At 39.8% G+C, this 21,948-nt stretch overlaps 1 long non-coding RNA gene across 1 annotated transcript in view; it reads left to right on the top strand.

The window, feature by feature from the left end:
* The window catches only part of LOC122116304, a 39,872-nt gene that overhangs the window by 1,448 nt on the left and 16,476 nt on the right, over positions 1-21,948 (top strand). The window contains exons 2-4 of the long non-coding RNA XR_006148938.1: positions 3,716-3,843; positions 9,451-9,582; positions 21,407-21,595. This is a non-coding gene — a long non-coding RNA (uncharacterized LOC122116304). The remainder of the gene's footprint in view (positions 1-3,715; positions 3,844-9,450; positions 9,583-21,406; positions 21,596-21,948) is intronic.

The following is a 21,948-nucleotide window of genomic DNA, read 5'->3' as shown; positions in this document are numbered from 1 at the left end:
ATCGTTATCTTAATTAAGATCCTGAGAAAATGTTGTCTATAAATGGAGACAGAAGAAGGGTGGCATATTTTCGTACAGTTTTACTTTGGGAGAATTTAATTGCACTTGAAACCTGTCTCCAAGCTTCCAGATTTTGGGAGCAGCTTGGCAGCAGAAGTTTTACAGAGAAATGGTAGTTTACTGTTAAGTGCTCTGGCATGTACTTGTGGCTTTTTGGCAGTACCTTGTGTCGGCTTTCTTTGTACTTTACCTTTGTGGAATGAGGGTTTCTAATTTCCAAAGAAAAGCAGAAAAAGCAGAACAGTCTCTCATGAAGCAAATGTGTATTAGTGTTTCAGAATAAATTTGTAGAGAAAGAACATGCTTAATGTGCAGGATCAGGAACGTAATGGAAAGGTAAATGTACAAGAAATTTATACCACTTGATTTTTTTTTAACGAAAGAAATAATAGTCTCTAGAATGTCTCAGTAATCCAAAACAATTTCTTTTTTATATCAAGTACCTGGCTCTGAAGGTTATGAAATACTTCATTTTTATGTCTAAAAATACACAAAAACTTTTCTTCCAAAATAGTGTTATGCAAATTTGAGTTCACTGAGCAAATGAAGCTAGTGGATGAGTTGAAGAAGCTGAAACATAACCTGGGCAATCACTAAAATAATACTGCTGTGCTTCATTTAGAGTATCTGAATGCAAAATCAGTGGCATGAGGGATGGTATGGAGGCTGTCACCCTTGGCTAACCCAGCACCTTTAACATAAGTGTCACATTACCAATCCTCCTTCTCTTTGTAGCTCCTGGATGCTGCCTGTCCATCAGTATGAGCATGTGTTTTCCTTTAATATTAAACCCCATTGTAGAAAAAGGAAATGGAAGTGAAGGAGACCATAGCCATATGATGAGAAAAGCCAGGTGGAGAGTAGAGTCCCAGCTCATTCTTGACTCCAAGGATAATTAGCTGGTTAGAATTACATGGTAAACTAAAATCAAAGGAAGACTTACTTAGATTTGTTTGCTGAAACTAAAACAAGAGCGTTAATTTTAAGATGATTACTATCTCTCAACCTCCCCTCCACCATCAATTTCTTCCTCCCTCTGGCAGTTACAATCTCCAAGCTTATGCTATTGTCCATGAATTATTTTTAAATTTGATATATTGTGTTTTAAGACATGGAATGAGGCAAGAACTAATTAGGTGTCATCTGTTTTTAATTAATAACACCACATATTTCTCGGTATGTTTACACATTCTAGAAATCTGAGGAAAAATTGAACTGTTTTTTATATGGTTAGATGGGAGTAAATGAAATCGTGTAATCCTGACTGAATTAAACAGGTTGTTTAAAATAGATTATGAACACAGTGTCATATTTTGGAATACTGTTTTAATTCTGAAATAGCACAGTCTATTTTGAGAGGTAGTATCTCAATATCTTTGTCTCTTTCTCCCCCATTTCTACATTGCATTGGCTTGTGTATTTAAATACTGTTTTGGTCTTTAGCTGTGTGTTGGTGAATACTTTTTCTTAAGGGAACAGCAGCTGGTGCACCCTGAGCACATATAAAATCTAATACTTCTTTTTTCCCCTTATTTGGACAGTATCATAGCTTTAATCTGAGGTATGATCCTGGTAACTTATTTCTGCATAAATGTACAGTGTTTTTATGGCTGTGGTATACCTAAACACCAATTTAGCTTGTCAAATTAACTTAGACCCTTCAAAATTGAAAAACAGTATTTTCTAATGTAGTTTGAGTTTAAGCCTTTATTAGCGAGGATGCACTTAACATTTGTTCAGGAGAAGAGAATATAATTTTCTCCTACAGTTGTCATTTATGTAATCCATTTTTCTAGCTTTTTCTCGGGCTAATGATATTCTGCACCTTGATACAGCTTTCATTTGTTTATTTGCCGTAATACAGAGTGATACCTTGGAGAAAATTAGATTAGATAGTCATATCTAATATCCCCACAGAATTCCTGGTTTCCTGTGGTTCTGGCAGGTACTAAGTGTGCCTCATGTTTCCAGCTAACTTCTCTCCGAAGCAGAGGGCTTCCTTCACATTGCGGAAATCTGCCCTTGCACGGCTAAGGCTCATCTTCAAGCCATGCTCTACTTGAGTGTGGAATAGCCTCACACAGTGTCTGCTGGCTTCACCCAAGCATAGGTAGGTAAAGGGTAACAGGGCCAAGTGTAGAATACGGAGTGTGTTACTGGAGACCTCTGATGATTAAAACTCTATTAATGCAGTAAATAAGAGGGGAGTGAATAATTTTCTTTGATTCATGGAATGCCATCAAATAATTTAATTTTATTTTTCATCTTGGAATTGCATGGAATAATTTAATGTTATCAGTGAGATTTAGAAACACACTGTAAAACTCAAACCTAGATTGCGATAGTTTATATAAGTAGAGCTATTATTTAAAGGAAATAATCTTTTTATGCAAAATCACAATTTTTAATTATGTAATTCTTGTAAGGATACATTTAGTGGAGGTATCTGCTCCAGTCATGGGTTCCAAACTCTAAATGGCAAAGAGTAGACAGGTCTGTCCTCATCTTGCCATTTCTTGTAAAAAAAAAAAAAAAAAAAAAGAGGGGTGTTGTAAGAATGAAGAGGAGAAAGTGAGGATATTCTACAAAATTTTGAAAAGTGAGAGAAGGGTTAGGTTGGGAGGAATGGGTAAGAATGTTGAAAGGGGTGACATTGATCAAGATGCATTATATTCATAAACTACTCCATTAAATGGCAAGTCCTTTGTACAACTACGTAAAGATAAGAAAAACAAAGAAAAATATGGCTATAAATGTAGGTGGAGGAGAAAAGCTGTTAGAATTATTTTGAAGAGTATTTATATTTAGTAGGCAAAGCAAGAAGCTAGATTAGTGATGCAGGGCATTTTATTAAGTAATAATGATTATTTTCTGATGAAAGAGGCTCATTTTACTGAAGCAACTTCAGTCACGTAGCCTTTAACAAAACGCATGCTTCTTGAAAATACTTTCAAAGGCATGGAAGTGGTTTGGACTGTGATGTGAAGTAATCATCCATTGTTGTGTCCCTATGCAATAATTGTGGCTCACAAACATGGGCTTCATCTATGAAAGTATACACAAGTTAGAATACACGTGTGATACAGACAGGAAGAAAATGTTCAGCAACCAGCAACCTGGCTTCTTTTTGTTTACCTTTAAGCTTAGTTGTATGTTTTGCTTTTAAAGCATCTATATCTATCTATCTATCTATCTATCTATCTATCTATCTATCTATCTATCTATAGTTGTTGAAATTAAAACACACAGGTATTAGGGGCTTTTACCTTCTAAGGATAAAGGAAAAATGTATGTGCAGATTTGTCCAATTTCATATCTGTTTTTGGCCAGATCTGTTAAGATTCATATTTCATTACACGAAAGGTATACAAATGTAGTAAAAATGCAATTCCTTTTATAGGAAATAGATGGAGGGGTGTCTGCCACTGTTCTGAGATTATGGAGAAACATCCTTCCAGTAGTAATGGGTTATGCTTGGTTAATTGAGAAGGTTCTACTAAATGTTCCTTAGTGGAAATAGCTGAAGAGTGTGCTTTTTGAGAAATGTATCATACAGGAATAAAATCAATTGAAGTATTGGTAATTAAATTGTAATTGCTTGAAGGAAGGAAGTGAGGAGAGATGACCCTAACTATTGCTGTTTTTTCTCTTCAAGCTTCCGCAGTTAATGGAGCCTCCCGTGCTGGCTTCTTGGGAGGAGAAGATTCTGAGGACCTGGAGTTAATAATATCTCTTTTGTAAGAATACTTTTCTGTGTAATCTCAAACCTTTCCTACATACAAGGTATGTCCAGTAGATAGCAGTTTCTTTAAATTTGGGTATGTAAATTATCTTGACTTCCTCTGCTGAGTTTCGGAGCCGGTGTCACTGGGGTTGTGGGCTGTATTGCGAGAGCTGAGAAATATCATTTCGGCATGCTCAGCGCCCTTAAAATAGCTTCTTTCTGAGAAGGTAGTGTCCTGCACAGCTCTGGTAGATGACATTTCACTTGGTGGTTGATGGTCATGTATTTAGCACGTGGAACTGTCCTCATTTACCTCTTTGCTCTTTGTGGTATTTATCTGGGGGTTGTCTAGGCTCTGAGTGCAAGACTTGCTGGTTGGCAGCTTGTTCCCAAGGCTCTGCTGACAAGTTCTTTAGGCCAAGCCTGGGGTGAGCTAGTACAAGTTCACTAGAGCTGGGGACACTAGCGTGGGTTCTTTTCCTACTTCAGACCTGGGGTCCCTTTCCAATTTTCCTGCAGTTCTAGGTTGTAGGCAGTGCTTTCCTCTTCCGATTTCTAGGTTGGCTTACTCCTTACTCTGCTGTTGCAAAGACTCACAGGGAATTGAGAGCTCTATTTTATTCTGCATGTTGTCTTTGATAATTTAGTATGTGTTTTCATTTTAAAACTATTGGTATTAACAAAATCTAAGCTTCTTGATGAAAAATTGGGATCCTGTTTGTGTCTATCAGAGGTTTATGCTCTGATGTCGTGTTACCACTTGATGATGTAGGGTAAATTAGAAATTGTTCTAAATCAGAACTGATTACTTGTCTAAGAATGTTTACACAGGCTTAAATTGTATAATAGTATTTGTATCTATTTGTTTTCCTTTTAAAGTAAATGATATGCAGGAATTTTCTAGTCATTAAAAATATCTACCCCTGACCTATATCTAGGGAAGAATATTACTATTACAATAAAGGGCTTCATGGTGTCTAATTATACAAGGAGGCAATTGGTAAGAAATGTGATAGTTCAATTTGATTTCTTCCATGAAAGGAACTGGGCTCCATTTAAACACACAGCTCTTTAGAAAGGACTCTACATCAAACAGTGTTTGGGGTTAATCTTTAGAAAAGAAAAATATATCCATTTCAGATTCTTTTACTCTTCCCTCTATAGAAGGTGTAAGGAGCTACAGAAGCCATTAAAATGTAGCCTAGGAAAAATGCTGATATTCAAGTGGTCATTTGGAAAGCAGTTTATATTGTGAAACAATTTAATATCATGACCTTGATCAAGACTTTACACTTGGTATATTTGGGTTATTATACTCCGACTTTTAAAATAGCAGTCTATGGTATGGCCTGTGTATGGAATTCAGTTTTTTAAAATGCCAAGTGTTTACCAGTTATTTTAGAATATACTACAATATTAGAAAGTTGAGAACAGTATTTATCAATAGAAAAATATAAAATGAAACATCAGCCACAAACCTTTAAACCTACTTTTAAGTCAGTCATAAAGATATGATCTTGGCATGAATGACACTATTTCATCATTGTTACATAGAATTATCAATATGCTGTAACCCAAATGTCTTATTTGTTAATTCCAAATTTTATTCTCTATAATGGGCTTTTAAATTAAAAGGCACATGTGCTTTAGAGAGTATAATTTGGGTCGTGGGCTATTTCCTAGGCATCAGAACACAGAAAATCAGCCTTGATTAATTTAGGACTGTGAAAGGGGCAGGTAAAACTGTTTGCAAGCAAATTTACTAATGCTCCAGCCATTGAAATGAAATGTTTGTTAACATAATGGCGGTGGCATTTTCTCCTCCTCTTCCTGTGGCTGTGTCCAACACCACGTTACAGTGGCAGTCGCTTAGACTGTTAAGTGTTTAAATGATGACACCATTATGTGAAGTGATTTTGAAATGAGAGATTCCAGCCAAGAATTACATCTGCTCCCATCTCCCTCAAATCATACTCTCTGGCAGTGCAGATTATGATTGATTTGTTTGTGACAGATTGCAGGAAACAGTCATTGATTTTTCAATATTTTACCTTAAAATTATTTACAGTTGTAACCATGGGGAGGTATTTCCATGGGCTGTCAGCCCCTGAAAGACTAGGGTAATATTCCCTGCTCTCTGACAAGACAAATTACCTGTAATGAGTGCAGTAGCTGAAGGGTATACTTTTATTTTAAAATATGTCAATAACCCTAGTGACTAAACGAATATTGATTTAGCATAATGAAGCCTGAGTAATGTGAAAATGAGCTTTTTCAAGGGGCATGGTAAAGACTTTCCTTTTAGCTGGGTGTAAGAAGATTCTTATTCTTCTCAGCTAGCTGGGGGAATACCATCAGGAATATAAGCAAGCCAGCAGGAATGACTGTCACCTGCGATCACCATGGTCCAAATGTCTTGTGTTTAAAGATTTTGAGCCTCAGTTTTAGTCATAGAATAGCGACTAATTTGTTTGATGTTATCCCAACTTGGCTCAGTATCTTTTACAGTTTCAATATATTTTGCATTGGAACCATGGTAATGAATACTAAAATATAATTATACGTACAATCATTTATAGATGACAACATAATTATATTAAGACATTTCAAGTGGGTTATTGTAGTATTTAATGTGCCATATTTTATGGTAGACTAACCCTCAGTCTCCGCATATCAGATTGCTTTCACTGGGAATGAAGATTAATTTACTTAAGTCCTGATTTTTATCAGGACTCTTCATGTTTTCGTTTTTGTCAGACCTTTTCTCGTCCTTTTAATGTAATTCTCAGTCTTTTAGATACCTGTATATTTACATATCAAGGTGTCTGAAGGTTTTACATCTGTATTAGTGTCTCTATATCTGACCTGGTGAGGAGAAAATCAAGTAAAATAGTGCTGGTAGTGGATAGTTGAAAAGTAAGTATTTGAACAAGATGTCAAATTGATGTTCCGTGGGAACCTAACTCATTTTATGGTAACTAGTAGTTATTAAATCATTACAATCAATAGGTAAACCCTGTAGAAATGAAAAGTGAGCTATGATTTCCTGGAAATCCAGATGACTCTGACTCTGTGAATGCTAGCCAGCTCTTACTGCGAGGTATTGGAAATGGTGAAATAAAATAGAAACTATAAATACCTCTTAATGAGACGAAGCTAGGTTCTAGAATACAAAATTATTGCTTTATTGTTTTTTCCTGGGAATTTGCCTAAGGGCCGGAGACAGATGCTCTCAGCCCCTTGTCTTTGTTGTGTCCTGTGCCGACCTGGCTGCTTTGTAACTACCATCATCGGCTGTCCCTGGGTCCCTTTTTCTGTCAAAGGCCAAATTTCCCAACCATTAATTTTATTTATACTTTTTAAAAAAGTCAATGGAGTATCCACAGAATTACTTCTGCCTTCCAGAACAAAAAAGACAATGTAACATATTGATTTTGATTTTTAAAAGAAAGCATATTTTCTCCAGAAAAGTCTTCATTAAGCAAAACACTTAGTTGTTTATTAGCTTATTCTGGAGTGAAATAGAAAATAAGTTATAATCAATGAAGCTGAGTGTTCATTTTACAGTACATGCAGAACTATTTATGTGGATTAAAGTTAAGAAATACATAGATTAAATGAAGCTTTTCTGAGGAAATTAGTTTTGGATGCTATGCCCATATCTATTTTTTCCCTTCCCTTGAAAAAAATGAGCCTGCCTCTGTTCTCCTTTAGGGAACAATTATTTATATAAAATATTTTTAAATCATGCAAGTCATTGCCCGGGGTTGGTTGAAGCATTTAGTTTTGAAAAAGAGAATGTACCCTGCTTTAAAAATCCTCTAGTATTTATATCTATTAAGATAAACAGTTTACTCTGATACGGTACATACCAATCTATTTAGTTAATTTTTTTCCAGAATTCATTTTACTGTGCTTCGTCTGACCTTCTATGATAACTTAATATAGGAACAAATTAGCATATAATTCTATTTTCCATGTAACCTGAGGTAGTTGCAGAATTGTATCTCCATTTTGAGTGGGTAGTTGGGTAGTTTGTGTAGATGGCAGCCTTCAGCGTTTGCAAGTGTTCAGTTGCTCTCATTGGAGTCTTGGTGTTTAAGTGTTTTATAGTAGGCAGCTAGAGGAACCGTCCTCTCCACTGCTAAGTTATTTGAAGGCTCTTAGAGGTAGCATTTGTAAGTAGTGCATGGGAGGCCCAGTCAGAGCAGTGCAGATAGGAGTGGAGGTGACTAACTGTGACTACTAAAGGATGCTTTCTCTCTTAGATTCCGCCATTGGTCTTTGACATTTCCTGTGATCTGTTTTAGACTAGATACAGAGGATGTGGAAAACCAAGTGTCCCCATTTATGGACTACAGTATGTTTCCAATTAAAGGCCCCAGTTGTCACGCAGCAGGCCAAACCCCTCTCCAGCACCCTCTCCAGCGTGATGTTCCAGACTACTGCTGAGCACTTTTGTCTCTAACCCCAGCATAAGAAAACAAATACATTTTATATGCTTACTCTTTTTTTCTAAAATGTTTTTATTTAATGCATATTAATGCATTAGACTTAATCTTGGAAAAGAGGACTTTGAAATCTATCATATAATTATTTTAGTAATCAGATGTCATTAAAGTGGGTTAAAATCACTTTCTAATATGATCTATTACATTTTTGGAAGAAAAAGACTAGACAAGTGTCTATGTATATTTTTTGATCCCCTTGGAATAGAGTATTTCCTCCTGGAACAAATGATTTAAAGCAATGCAGATAGCAGAAAAAGTTCTTGTAACTGGCAGAGCCTTTGCTGTGTAAGAAAGCACATTCACATGAAGGCTGACATCCTGGTCTCCTGAAGAGGTCCTACCTGGGTGGACCAGGAGGTGACTGACTCCCTGGTCATTGGGGAATTCTTTGTAGCAGTCCAGGAAAGGTCAGACTTCCCGCCTTATGATGTGAACTCTGAAAGGTGTTTGTCTGGCCAGAGGTTGCCCCTAGTGGGAACTGGGGAGACTCACAGATGCCTGAGATGTTTACAAAAACTGCTAGGAGTCATTGGGTGAGCAGCCCACTTCATACATCATCTACTTTCACAGTTCTTACAAAGAATCCAAGTGCCCTGGTGAGTTGTGGAGTTTAGGTCTCAGTATTGCAAAGAAAATTTAGTAGGCTACAATGTTACTCTTTTGAAGTTTTATTTTAAATTACATTTTATGTTTTAAAATAAGTATAAATTCACATGCAGTTGTACAGAATAACAGAGATCCTTGGGCTAACCTGCTTTACAAAGTATAATAACATTTTGTAATGTATTGTTTACTGTCAAGGCCTAAGGTTTTTTTTTCTTCAAAAAATATATTTATTATTTGACCCCTACTTACTTCTAAGGTAACTTTGAACCAATTTACAACAAAAGAAATGTAAGTAATTGAATTCATTTGAGTAGGATGAAAAGTTAAAGCCCAGGTCAAATACGAAATGATAAACCTAAGCTAATAATAACCATTACAATTTAGCCCTAATTTTAGTAGCGGGTTCCCAGGCAATCAAATTGTAAAAATGTAGAGAGGGATTTAACTTTGAAAGGCCTAGGTTTAGAGGGGGAGAATTTCCATCGCCAGGAGAAGCCTCCTGCTGCCCTCCTTCACATACTTACTTTCCCAGTCTCATGCTCTCCGCAGCCCTAGCCGGTATTCCTCCTTGCTCCATCTCTGATTTTCCCTGTGGACTGTTACATAACTGGAGTCATTGCAAACAACCTGGAATTGGATGCTTTTGTGCCTCACTGTCTTCTGGAGACTCACCTGGAGCAGGTTAGTAGTCAGCACTAAGTTTCGACTATTACAAATAAAACGGCTATACACACTCATGAAGCACATTTTTGTGAATCCCAAGTTTTCATTTTCCTGGGACAAATGCCCAGGAGAGAAATTATGGGTCATGTGTTAATTACATGGAGTATTTCTTTTTAAGACTAGAATTGATTAAAGGTAGAGGGTAACATGGAGGGCAGAACACTACACTTTGCAGTGCATTTTGCATTACCTAGATTTGGTTCTGATTTTAAATGTTCAGTTTCTGTTTCTTTCATTACAGTGCTGAGGGGTTGGACCCACACCTCCAGCTCTGCTTATGATTTTAAATATGCAGACTATCTTGAGTCATAGTCAGATATAAGAAAATAATTTTCAGAATTTGGATTTTTGTTACTTTAGAGAAGCACTGTTGAAAAGACTACTTCTTAGTGATCAATAATTATGTAAACAAATACAGGCAGCAATATTCTACTATAAAGTTGTTAGGTTACTTGAGGAAATATGAAGCCAGTTTTCCGAGTTTAATAGACTTGAGATTCACTGTAAGGAAAAAAAAACAAACCCTGTATTGTGATCATTTCTGAGCCAGTAGTCTCTAGCTTTTGTCACTACCATCTTGCTGAAATTTTTCTTCTTTTTTCTATTTTATTTTTTTTTATTTTTTGGCAGTAGCAGAGTTTGAACACAAGCTGTTGTTCACTAGACTGGTGCTCTACTGCTGAGCATGCCTCTAGCCTTGATTTTCATTGGTTGTTTTTAGGATAGGATCTCGGTTCCAGCCTGGCATGCACCTGAACTATGATCTGTCTATTTTAGGCTTCACCTGTTTCTGGGATCATAGCCATGTGCCACCATGTCGAGCTTGTTGAGACAGAGTGTAGGGGGCTTTACTGCCCAACCTGGTCTTGAATTGTGATGATTGTCACAGTTTTATCCTCTCGTAGCTAGGATTTAGTGTGAGCTAACTTTTTCCTTTTCTGTGTTTTTCCTTTTCCTTTCCTTTCTTTCTTCTTCTTTTTCCTTTCCTTTCTTTCTTCCCTTTTCTCTCTTTCTGGAATTACTAGTGTTTGAACTCTGGCTTTTGTATTTGCTAGGCATATACTCTCCCACTTAAGCCATATCCCCAGCTCTTTTTTTTTTTTACTTTAGTTATTTTTCAGCTAGGATCTTACACTTTTCTCCTAGAGTGATCTTGAACCCTGTAGTTGGGATTATAGCTACAGGCCAATGCACTTGGTTGATTGAGATGAAGTCTAGCTAACTTTTTGTACTGGTTGGCCTCAACCCACAGTCTACCCAATCTTTCCTTCCTACATGGCTGGGACTTTGTGTATGAACCTCGCCCTGAAAACTTTTCTTTGTAGAATTATAACATTTGCACTATGCTTATTTCATTGTTGTTATAGAAAATGCTCATTTAATCCAACATATAAGCACTTTCTAGGAAAAAAGAAACAAAACATTTATTTTTCTTATACATGGCCCTTAAAAAAGAAACAAAAAACATAATATCCTTTTGCTATACATGGCCCCTAAAATGAGGCATTCTTCTTTAAAAAAAGGTAATCTGTGGGGCTGGGAAGGTGGCTCAGTGGTAGAGTGCTTGCCTTGCATGCATGAGGACCTGGGTTCCATTCCTCAGCACCACATAAATAGAAAAAGCTGGAAGTAGGGCTGTGGCTCAAGTGGCAGAGTGCTAGCCTTGAGCTGAAGTGCTTAGGGACAGCGCCCAGACTCAGAGTTCAGGCCCCACAACTGACAAAAAAATAAAAGTAATCTATGAATTTAATTATGTGGGTTTGTGGGCCAGAAGTATAACTCTATGCAGTAGTAGGATGTTTGCCTAGCATGTGAGAGGCCCTGAGCTTGATCTGCAGTTCTGCAAGGTAATTAATTAACTAACAATAAATCTGTGGGTTTGAATGAAAATCAGATGAGTACTTTCTATGAAAGTAGGTTTTGGAAGTCCTTTAGGTTATGAGATTCAACCTATTTTGCTCCTTTTTATATATGATAAAAAGCAATAAGGCATTTTGGAATAATAAGATACATTTCTGGTATCTTATAGGCCCCATCTATAAGACTGTAATACTTTTTCATTTATTTAGGGTTTTGTTTTTTGTTGTTAAATAGGAGAACTTCAGTACTAAAAGAACTTAAGCTCTTTTGGAATAATGTTGGAACTAAAAACTAAGATCATACATAGATTAAAATACCATATTTACAAGGTTAAATACAGTGCTGGGGGCTTCACTAAGAAATTTCTTTGAGCAAGTGATGAAAATGCAAATATTGCTGCACACTGTCCTACAAGTACACAGGTAACAAGAGAGAACTAAGAGCCCTTGCTAATGTGCATCCCATTTTAAGGACTCTGAGGTTGCCTTGACCTACTGACAAAAATTTGGAAAACCAAAGGAATTCCTACAAGTTTTCTTGTGATTTATATCAATCACAGATTTAATCCGTGTATTATAAAAGCTATGAAAGTTAAGATTTTCATGACTTTGTATGTGAGTATATAGATTCCCATATCTTCAGCTACACACCCTACTATGAAGTCAAAATGAACTGTTTTATAACAGGGCTGCATTAAGCCAGTGTCTTAAAAATTCTCAGTGTATATAATGACAAAGCACTGTGGAATCATCTTGTCATACTGTTTATGTAGCAGTTAAAAAAAAAGAAAAGGAAAGAAAACAGTGCAATTTTAGACCATTTTTTTTAAAACTTACAAATAGTGTAAATCATAGGTTGGGTAGCAGTAGACTTCCTGACTCTGAAGTGATTGCTGTAGGCTCTGTGTATTCTTTCAGAACACCAGAGACTTTATAATTTTGTCGGTAATTGTTTATGTATATTTTGGCCACAGAATGTTTTTAGAACAGCCTATTGCTAAATTACTTTAACCTATTTGCCATCTTTCAACTTTACGTATAAATATACGACAGTATATTTAGTATACTGGTAGACTATTTTATTTTTTCCGGGATCCCTCTTATTCAAGCCTCCTTCAAACTCAGTGCATAAAAATAGCAGACAGACCATTCCTACTTGTGGGCTTTTAAACTGGGCACTTGTTTCTCAGATGAAGAAGCAGAGTCCCAGGAAGGTGAATGTTTCCTCTTTGGTAAGTGACAAGGAGGGTTTAAACTTGACCTTAACTTCAGAGCCAATGCTGTCAGCTAGAGAGACCCCATCTCAGCTTCAGGAAAGTCTGTTTGCACGTGTTTGGCCCACAGTCCCATGTTTTAGTTTTGTTTCTTTCATTTTTTGCTTTTGGGGTTCTGGAATTTCAACTCAGGGCTTTGCATTTTCTAGGCTGGCTGGATACCACTGAGCCTCACCTCTAGGCCTAAGGGCCCATTCTCTGTCATGCTTACTGTGTGACCATCAAGAATAAATGTCCACTGGCTAGTCGCTAATTTGTAGTCACATTGGTGGCATCAAATGTATATGTGGGTACAAGTAGCAGGCCTGAATGTATTTATCTCAGAACTGAATTTCAGTCAATATAATGTTTTATTTGTCCATTGTTGTTTGTGCATACCTACTATGTTCTCATTTTGTGATAAAAGTCCAGAAAATTAACTTTGACAATGTCATCTTCTGATTCTGCATAATGGAGCCAGGAGGTAAAATGGTAATCAGCAGGTAGTCTTCTCCCTTTCTGTGCTGATGCTTAGCATCTCCTGTAGAGATAGCTGTAAATAGACCATTTCAGCTTGGCAAAGCCAGGCAGGCACCAGGAAGCTCAGAGGTACAATCCTTGGCCTAGCCTTGTAAAGAGTAGGGTAGGTCAAGGACTGCTTCCTGGAAGGGAAGGGGTCATTGGGTTAAGCCCTGAGGGAAGGGGAAAAGACTCCAGGCCAGGGGAGCATGGCAAGTTTGGGAGCCTCTGAGAGGTCCATCTTGGAAGGAATGCAAGGTGAGTATTTGGAGCTGGAAAAAAGAGGAGGGCAGGCAGGGTGGGGAGGGGGTGAGGAGGGAGCTGCATGTACCTAGCTGAAGAGCTTGGACTTCATCTTGCAAAGTGTTCACCTGATCAGGCCTGCTTTAAAACTATCCATTTGCCCATCAAGGAGAGTGCATTGAAGGCAAGGAGGTTGCATGTTGAGAAACCGGTTAGGTTTTTGTAAGTCTAGGAAAGGTGACAGGGTAAGATGTGCCAAAATGAATAACAGATATTCAAGGGCTAGAAAGAAATGGACTTAGTGACAGATTCTGTTCAGAGAAGAGCAAAGCAATCTCCAAAGGCATCCTGAGGGCACATGGATAAGGTGGTAATGGTGATGCTTGGAGAGAGAACCCAGGAGGGACAGGTATGGAGGCAAGGGTCTACTCAGTAAGTCCAGATGTTGGTCTGAGCTACTTGTGGAATATCCCAGATGCTGGGGGCTCACAATCTGTTCTTTCATACTGCTGCACTGCTTTTACCAGTCAAGGAGTGAATTTCTCAAGAAAATGCATTTTCATCATTTTTACTATTTTTGTGCATAATACAACTGTAATGGTGTGTATGGTAAGTCTCAAGACAAACTGGTTAATATTTTTGGACAATGTCTGTTTAAAGAGGGGATTCAGAAGTATATGAAGGACGAAAGAAAAAGAATTCTTCTGAAATTCCTTCCTAGACCTCCCTGACTCCCTTCTCAACTGAGAGCGTGGCAGGTAGCATATGCCTGTGGTAGCTCTCATCCAGGCATACCCATGCAGGAGGCGAGATACTATATCCAACAACAACCCAAAACCCTGAAACAATCAGAACCAGGAGTGTGACTTGGGCATATGGATGCCAGCCTAGCAAATAAGAAGCCTTGAATTGAAACCCTAGTATGCACCTTTAAAAAGAAGAAATAAAGAGGAAGAATAAGGACTTTTACTTTCATTTATTCCTCTGTAATATTCCTTTTAAAAATGTAGAACCAAATATTTGTCCCATGTAATTTTTCTTTTCTCTGAAGAATTTTAACATTTCTCATAAGGTCAGTCTATGGGTTGCCTATTTTTGTTTGTCTGAGAAAGTCTCTATTTCTCCTTTGCATTTTCTTTTTTAAGGTAAATAGAATAAGTTTATTTAAAAGTGAAAGGAAATAGTGAGACTGTTCAGAGTGGGCCCCAAGAAGTCCTTCTCCTTTACTTTTGAAAGATAATTTTGAAGGATATAGAATTCTAAGCTGGTAAGTTTTTCACCTTTAGCATTGTATTATTATTATTATTAATTTTTTTCCAGTCCTGGGGCTTGAACTTGGGGCCTGGGCACTGTCCCTGAGCTTCTTTTGCTCAAGTCTAGCACTCTTACCACTTGAGCCACAGTATAGCACTTCCAGCATTTTCTGTTTATGTGGTACTGAGGAATCGAACGCAGGGCTTCATGCATGCTAGGCAAGCACTCTACCATTAAGTCATATTCCCAGCCCTATTATCATCATCATCATTATTATTGTTATTGTTGTTATTATTATTTTGTACTAGTCCTGGGGCTTGAACTCAAGGCTTGGGCATTGTCCCTGAGCTTTTTTGCTCAAGGCTAGTGCTCTACCACTTAAGATTGACTGACTTTACTTTTGGCTTTTATTGTTTGTGTTTATGCTTAATTGGACATAAGAGTCTCACAGACTTCTGCCCAGTTTGGCCATCCAGATCTCAGTCTCCTGAGTAGCTAGGATTACAGGTGTGAGGCACCAGCACCCAGTGAAATTTTAATCCATTTTTTCCTTGCCTACATAGTTTCTGAGAAGATAATTCCTATTTTTATTTTTTCTATAGGATGTTTTGTCTTCTGGCTTCTTGCTAGATTTTTATCTTTGAGTTTTTACAGTCTCTGTAATTTCACTATGATGTGCTTTGGTATAGGTTTTTTGTTGGTTTATTTAGTATTTATCCTGTGTGGTGGTCTCTGAGCTTCTTGGGTGTGTGGTTTGGGATCTGACATTGATTTGGGGAAATTCTCCATTGTGGCTTCAGATATTTTTTCTGTTCTCTGCTCTGTTTCTTCTCGCCCTGCTGCACCCCTTGTACGTGCCTTACATCTAGTAGCTGTCCCACACTTCTTGGGTATTCTGGTCTGATTTTTGTTTTGTTTCTCAGTCATTTTTATCTCTACTTCAGTTTTGGCAGTTTCTTTTATATATCATCCAGGTACGTAGTTCTATCCTCAGTGTAATCCACCAATCCAAGGCACCTTTCATTTCTGTACAATGACTTTGGTCCCAAGCATTCACTTATTTTTCAGTCTTTTTTTTTTTTTTTGGTGTGTGTGTTGGTTGTGGGGATTGAACTCTGAGCCCGTGTGCTATACCTTGACTCTTCAGCTCAAGGGTAGTGCTCTACCTCTTGAGCCACAGCGCCACTTCCAGTTTTCTGGTGGTTAATTGGATACCAGAGTGTCACTGACTTTCCTGCCCGGGCTGGCTTTGAACCGTGATCCTCAGATCTCAGTCTCCTGAGTAGCTAGGATTACAGGTGTGAGCCACCGGCACCTGGAATTTTTCATTCTTTTTTTTTTTTTTCTTTTAAAGAATTGTCCTGTCTCTGTTTACAATATTCATCTGTCCTCATGTGCTACCTACTTTATCCATTAGAGTTGTTAAAGTTTTAGTGATTGTCTTAGATGGTTTGTGTTGCTGTAATAGAAAACTATAAACTGACCCAGTTAAGAGGAAGAGAAAGAAGTTGATTCTTATGGTTCAGAGGCTGGCAGTCTAAGATGACAGTGCTGGATATGGTACTGGGTACTCATATGGCAGAAGAACCCATTCTGTCGCTGCAGCATGGAGGCATTTGTGACACCTTCCCATCGGCATCTGCCTCCAGACACAGTTGCACGGAGGAGGAAGTTGCCAACACAAGTTGGGGAAGGGTTAAAACCATCCAAGTCATAACAGTCCTTGTCGTTTTAAATTTCCAGTCTGGTAATTCCAACATCCTTTCCACATTTGAATATGGTTCTGATCTACCTTTAACCAAACTGTTCTTGCCCATTTAGTAGCTTTGTGAATTTTTCCAGCTAGCTGAGCTTGAAGGAACAGTGTGATGGTCAGGTGTGGGGAGAGGGAGGCACTCCATATGAATGCAGCATTTCAGGACCACGAACTTCAGACTCATCCCCACCGATGAAGAAGCTGAATAGAGAGCAGAGGCTGGGTCCTCACCCATGGTTATGTGAAAGTCAAGAGAGGCCCACGGTTGGGGTTTGGCTTCCTTCAGGTGAGTGGAAAGGTGATAAAGCCCCATCAGTTTAGCTCCGTGTAGTTTCTCTTGATCAGATGAACTAAAATGTTCTGGCATATTTCAAAATCTTATATGGAGAGTTTTCTCCAGATTCGTTGTGATAGCCCAGTAAAACTCTAGGAGATGAACCTAGGCAAAAAGTAGAAGAGCTCCAGTGACGAGACTGTCCTGAGATGTCACCTGTCAGATTTGTACTCACGGCATAGGTCACTGCAGCTCAGGGTTTCCTCAGCAGTGTCTGCTAGGTTGATTTCTGCACCACACTTACCTGTCTGTCTCTCCCTGTGGTCTCACTTTGCAGATTTAAGGAAAATCATTAGTGTTTTGAATCTGCTCAGGTTTTCACTTGATAGGATGGAAGGGCAGCTTCTAAACTCTGTGTGCCAGGCTGGAAACTAGAAATCTACGAACATTTTTAAAAGTCAGTTTGTGACTAAAATACTATAACAACAAAACAGAAATTGGACACATCTTGCATGTCCTCCCAAGACCTATCTGTGTGTGAAAGGGTTGGTGCCTGCAGAGGTGCCATGGGAGGTGCTGGAGCATCCAGGAGGTGGGGCTAGGAGGAAGCACCGAGGCCATTAAGTAGGGATGTGCCCTCAAAAGGGCTGTGGGACCCGAGGGTGTCTCCCTCTCACCCAGCCCCCTGGCTTGTGTAGGTTAGTCCACCACGCCCTCCCACCATGAAGCGAGTGTGGCCTCTATGCGGGCTCAGACCAGGGGCCATGGATCATGGACCAGAACCCCTCCAATTGTGAGCCAAAGTGAGCCTTTTCTCCTTAGAACCTCATTATCTCTCGCACCTTGTTGTAGTGACAGTGAGCTGACTAACACCACAGCAGGTTAGAAATCAGAAACAAAGCAGAGTATGGACAAAGCAGTGGTTGGACTGTGAATGGAAGCAGCATGGGGCCGAGAGGAAATCAGATAGGCCATACCATTTATACAGTGGTCCAAGAGGTGGCCAGAAGCCGTCTGCAGTGCATGGTCAAGTTTCACCCCCACTCCCCACGACTTCACTGCTGCTGCCAGTTCCATCCCATCATAGCACCCCGTGCCGGACACATCTCAGTCTCAGTGCCATTGACAGAGCCCTTACCACCCACGGGTGGAGGTGGCCCTGTCCACTTTCCTCTCCATCTGCAGCCTCCTCTCCAGTTGCTAAAGTGGACACTGCACTGTCACCTCTGTGCCTGCACTTCTTCCACTGCTTCTCTCTAGGACCCTCTCTCCCCCTCCCCTCGCTAAACTCTACATGTTCCTTAGTGCTTTTTCTTTAAAAAATTGTTTTTGATGCTAAGGATAGAACCTAGACTTTTGCTCATGCTGAGCACACTCTACCACTGAGTTCCACACAGCCAGCATGCTTCTTTTTGAGACTCTTCACACATGGAAAGAGGCACATGTCTCAGACCCTCAGAATCATTAAAAGACTTAAGTCAGCACATCAACATCTGAGGGTAGGGTAGGGGATGCTCCCAGATGGAGGCCGCTTTGCTGGCAATGCTAGCCTCCTCAGGAGACACCCCAGAGCAGAAGCTGGCCAACTTTTGCTGTAAATTATCTTTCTAGAGCAGGCAGTCTCTCTTGCAGCTACCTGGTTGCTGTATTACAAAAGCAGCCATAGATCAGGAGTGCAACTGTGTTCCAGTGACATCCCTTTCTCCAGAAATGTTGCAGCACTACTAACAGACAGGCTGCAGACTTGATTCTAAAGAATTCTACCCTGCCTCTTAACTGTCAGGCTGCTCTACATTTATATTTTGAATTCCAAACTGCCTAGAACTTTTCTCCCCTAACGAACGTTAACAGTGACTGGTCTGTCCCAAGATGCACTTAGTTGCAGAGGCCTAAATGTCCTCAGAGGAGGTGAAGGACAGGCAAGTGGCACCTCCCAAGCACCCTGCACTTGTGAAATCTAATGTGGGGCCATGAGACTAGGAGATTATTAGAATGACATCATTTGAGGACTAAATGAGCCATAAAGTGGCTCTGTGTCATCAGCAGTGCCTTGCCTGTGTTTTTAACCTGGAGATTAGAGGTTGGCTGCTTGTAAAATGAAGTGAGGCTTGAGCGAGGATAGAGAGAGGATGCCATGTCTATGGTACACTGCTAGCTATGCCACATAGTCTATGAGGAAATGCAAGGCTACTAATATCTATTAGTTTGTAGAGGGCAGACAGTATAGCAATGCATAAATCAAGACAGGGACACCGAAAACGAGTGTACCAACTTACATGGTGATCTGATCTACTCTACAGAATGTCCAGACCAAGTAGCTAGCTATGTTAGTCAGCTCTCTGTGACTATGGTGAACACTAGAGAGGATCTGTCAGTGCAGAGGACTGGCTCACAGCTCTGGAGGCTGCAGTCCATGACCTGTGTTGTTTGGAGTCTGTGATGAAACAGTACCTTGTGGTAGGGACACAGGGTGGAGCAAAGCCTTCCCGTTCCTTCTGGCTGGGAAGTAAAGGAGAGGCTGGAGACACACCCCAGATGATATGATACCTCCCACTAGACCTCACCTCGTAAAGGCTCTACTAGCTCCCAACACCCCCACTGTGGGGATGAGGCCTCTAACACGTGTATGTGCCTATGGGGGACACTCCAAATTCAAACTCCAGTGCTGCTATGCAAATTAAGATGCAGGACAGAAGAGGCACTAAGGCCTGACTTAAGTGGCACCAGGAAGGAGGATAGGGAGGCTCACTCACCACACATAGACCCCCTCCCCCCCCCTCCTCCTCCCAGTTCCTCCAAAGCAACACCAGGACATCTTTTGTCAGCCTGATGGAAAGGCACCACCTAGTAGTGAAGCTCTGGTAGGTGCTGGGAGTCTGGGTCTCTGACTTTGCTGCTGCCTGGCCCTACTCAGAGTGAGTGTCCTCAGGTGTGCCAAAAGCCACTCAACGTGAGACAGCCAGAAGCCATCGCCCCCAGATGCAGTCGGTGTGTGCATTAGCGTTATGACAATTTCATACTGTCTACCATGTTTTAGATCCCTAACATCCCCAAGGAAAGCAGACAGTGCCTCTGATGACTCTCAGCTCTGACTTATCCGACATCCAAACTACCTTTCAGCTACATTGTAGTTCAGTGATGCTGTACTGAGCATCTGCTACCTCTTTTTGACAAGCCAGGCCAGACTAGTGTATAATTAATTGATCATCACACAGATACATAAGCTAAGTTTGGGTTTCCTCCAGCCTCTATATAAGTTCACAGTTTTATTTATTTTCTTACCATTTTACTTGGCACATTTAGCTTTTTCATTTTGAAAGTCTATTTTGAATCAATTTATTATAATTTTGAAGAGGACAAATACATCTTAGTTCATTCTAATGTTACGTACTTTTATGCTTGAGTCATTTACCATGGTTTCAGTTATTGACCTATTTTATATGTCATTTTATGGCCTACATATTTTCAGTGGAGACGCTTAGGCTAAGCTATATTTATTTATACCACAGTACATTAACTATAAAACTATCTAGCTACAGTAAAACCACCATAATCTGGAACCCCCGGGGAGTGGGCTATTCCAGATAGCCAGGATCTAGGAATTAAAGTTAACTGTTTGTGTCTTTTTTACCTCTTAAAAACAATATAAGGAGTCTCATTTAGCTCTGATTATAACTCATGGTAAACAGCAAGGATTGGACTTTGTTCTCACTAAGGGACTTTTGTTTTCTTTTAGTTCTAGTAGGCATTTCTTAAGACTGCTTTTCCTCGATGACTGCCGGCTGTGTTTCTAACCGGCACTACCTGTGCTTCTCCCTCTCTTCCCCATTGCTGCCTCTGTACTCTTCATACTTGGAGAGCAGGGGTGGAACTGTCTAAGATCCAGCCTAATCAGTGTAAGCAAGGCAGCCAGAGGCCACTCCCTACAGACCGCAGTGGTGTGTGCTCGCAAAAGCCTTACTGGCTAGTGTGTGGGCTCTGTGCATCTTATCAATTGGGTGGTAAGACAGGGAGCTCTGTCCTAACAACTCCCTTCTGGTCCTCCAGGCATTCCAGAGCTTTGATGAGGCAGATTCTAACCAGGAGAGAGGAGCTGTGGTCCTTGGGCCTCTTCTTGGACCTGCTTAGCTAGTTGAACACACCCTGGAATAAAAATTAGGTTGAAAACAGGCCTGACTTTAAATTTGTAGTTTATTAAGTGAGTTCTATACTGTGATAATGTCTCTTCCTTCTCTGTTTTCTTTTTTCAGTCCTTGGGACGGAAGCCAGGGCTTTGCACATACAAGGCAAACAAGTACTCTATCACTGAGCTACTTCTCCAGCCTCTAATGGCCTCATTGAACATGTTCTTTGGGGCTAATGCCTTTATTCTGCAATGCCTGTCCAGTATGATACCATAGTGTTAATGATTCTAACTGTTCCTTTTATTGTGCTATCACATTGTGCATATCATAGGTGCAGAATGTGCCTTTTTCTAGGTTTTTAGCACAGTAACAGGGAGAATGGCTTTGTTGAATGTGATGGCATTCAGTCTGAGGCAGGTGAGCCTCAGACTGGAGGCCCTGGGGTCTTCTATTTTTCTGTTGCCTGTTCCTCCCACATTATCAGTGTTCCTTCTCTTCAGGTCCTCACCTACACAGGAATGATATTTTCCAAAGTGTGAGAGCCAGGAGTCCAGAGGTGCCCAGGCTTCAAATGACTTGTCCAAGGTCACATCGCTGTTAGTACTCTCTGGTTTGGGTCCTGATCACCTGCCTGTCTACACTTAATTCCAGTGGAGTGGAGTTGTCCAGCCAGTCCTACACACTTAATGGTGAGTAACAAGGAAGACTTAGCTCTGACTGTGGGTTGGAGCACGTGGCAGACAGGGAATGGTGGGAAACTTGATCCTGGGTGTGTGATTCTCAGGGGAGATATCTCCCTATCTTTGTGGGATCTGAGGACCCACTGTAGCTGGCCAGGTGGGTACAATAGTTTGGAGTCACTGGACTAAATAGTGGCTTTAATTATTGCTGTAGTTAATGGTCCAGTGTTTATAGAGAACTAGATAGTATTTTGTTTAGCTGTGTTTTAGCTATATTGTTTTGTTTTGCTTTGTTTTTGAAACAAGGTCTTATTAATTATGAGTCCAGGCTCCACTTTACCTCGTCTCTGCTTCCAAGTTAT

The sequence above is a fragment of the Dipodomys spectabilis genome, unplaced genomic scaffold (genome assembly GCF_019054845.1).
Source record: "Dipodomys spectabilis isolate Male_0828 unplaced genomic scaffold, ASM1905484v1 ptg000130l, whole genome shotgun sequence".
NCBI lineage: Eukaryota > Metazoa > Chordata > Mammalia > Rodentia > Heteromyidae > Dipodomys > Dipodomys spectabilis.
Note: the sequence above shows the minus strand (reverse complement) of the source record. Positions and strands in the feature narration are given on the sequence as shown.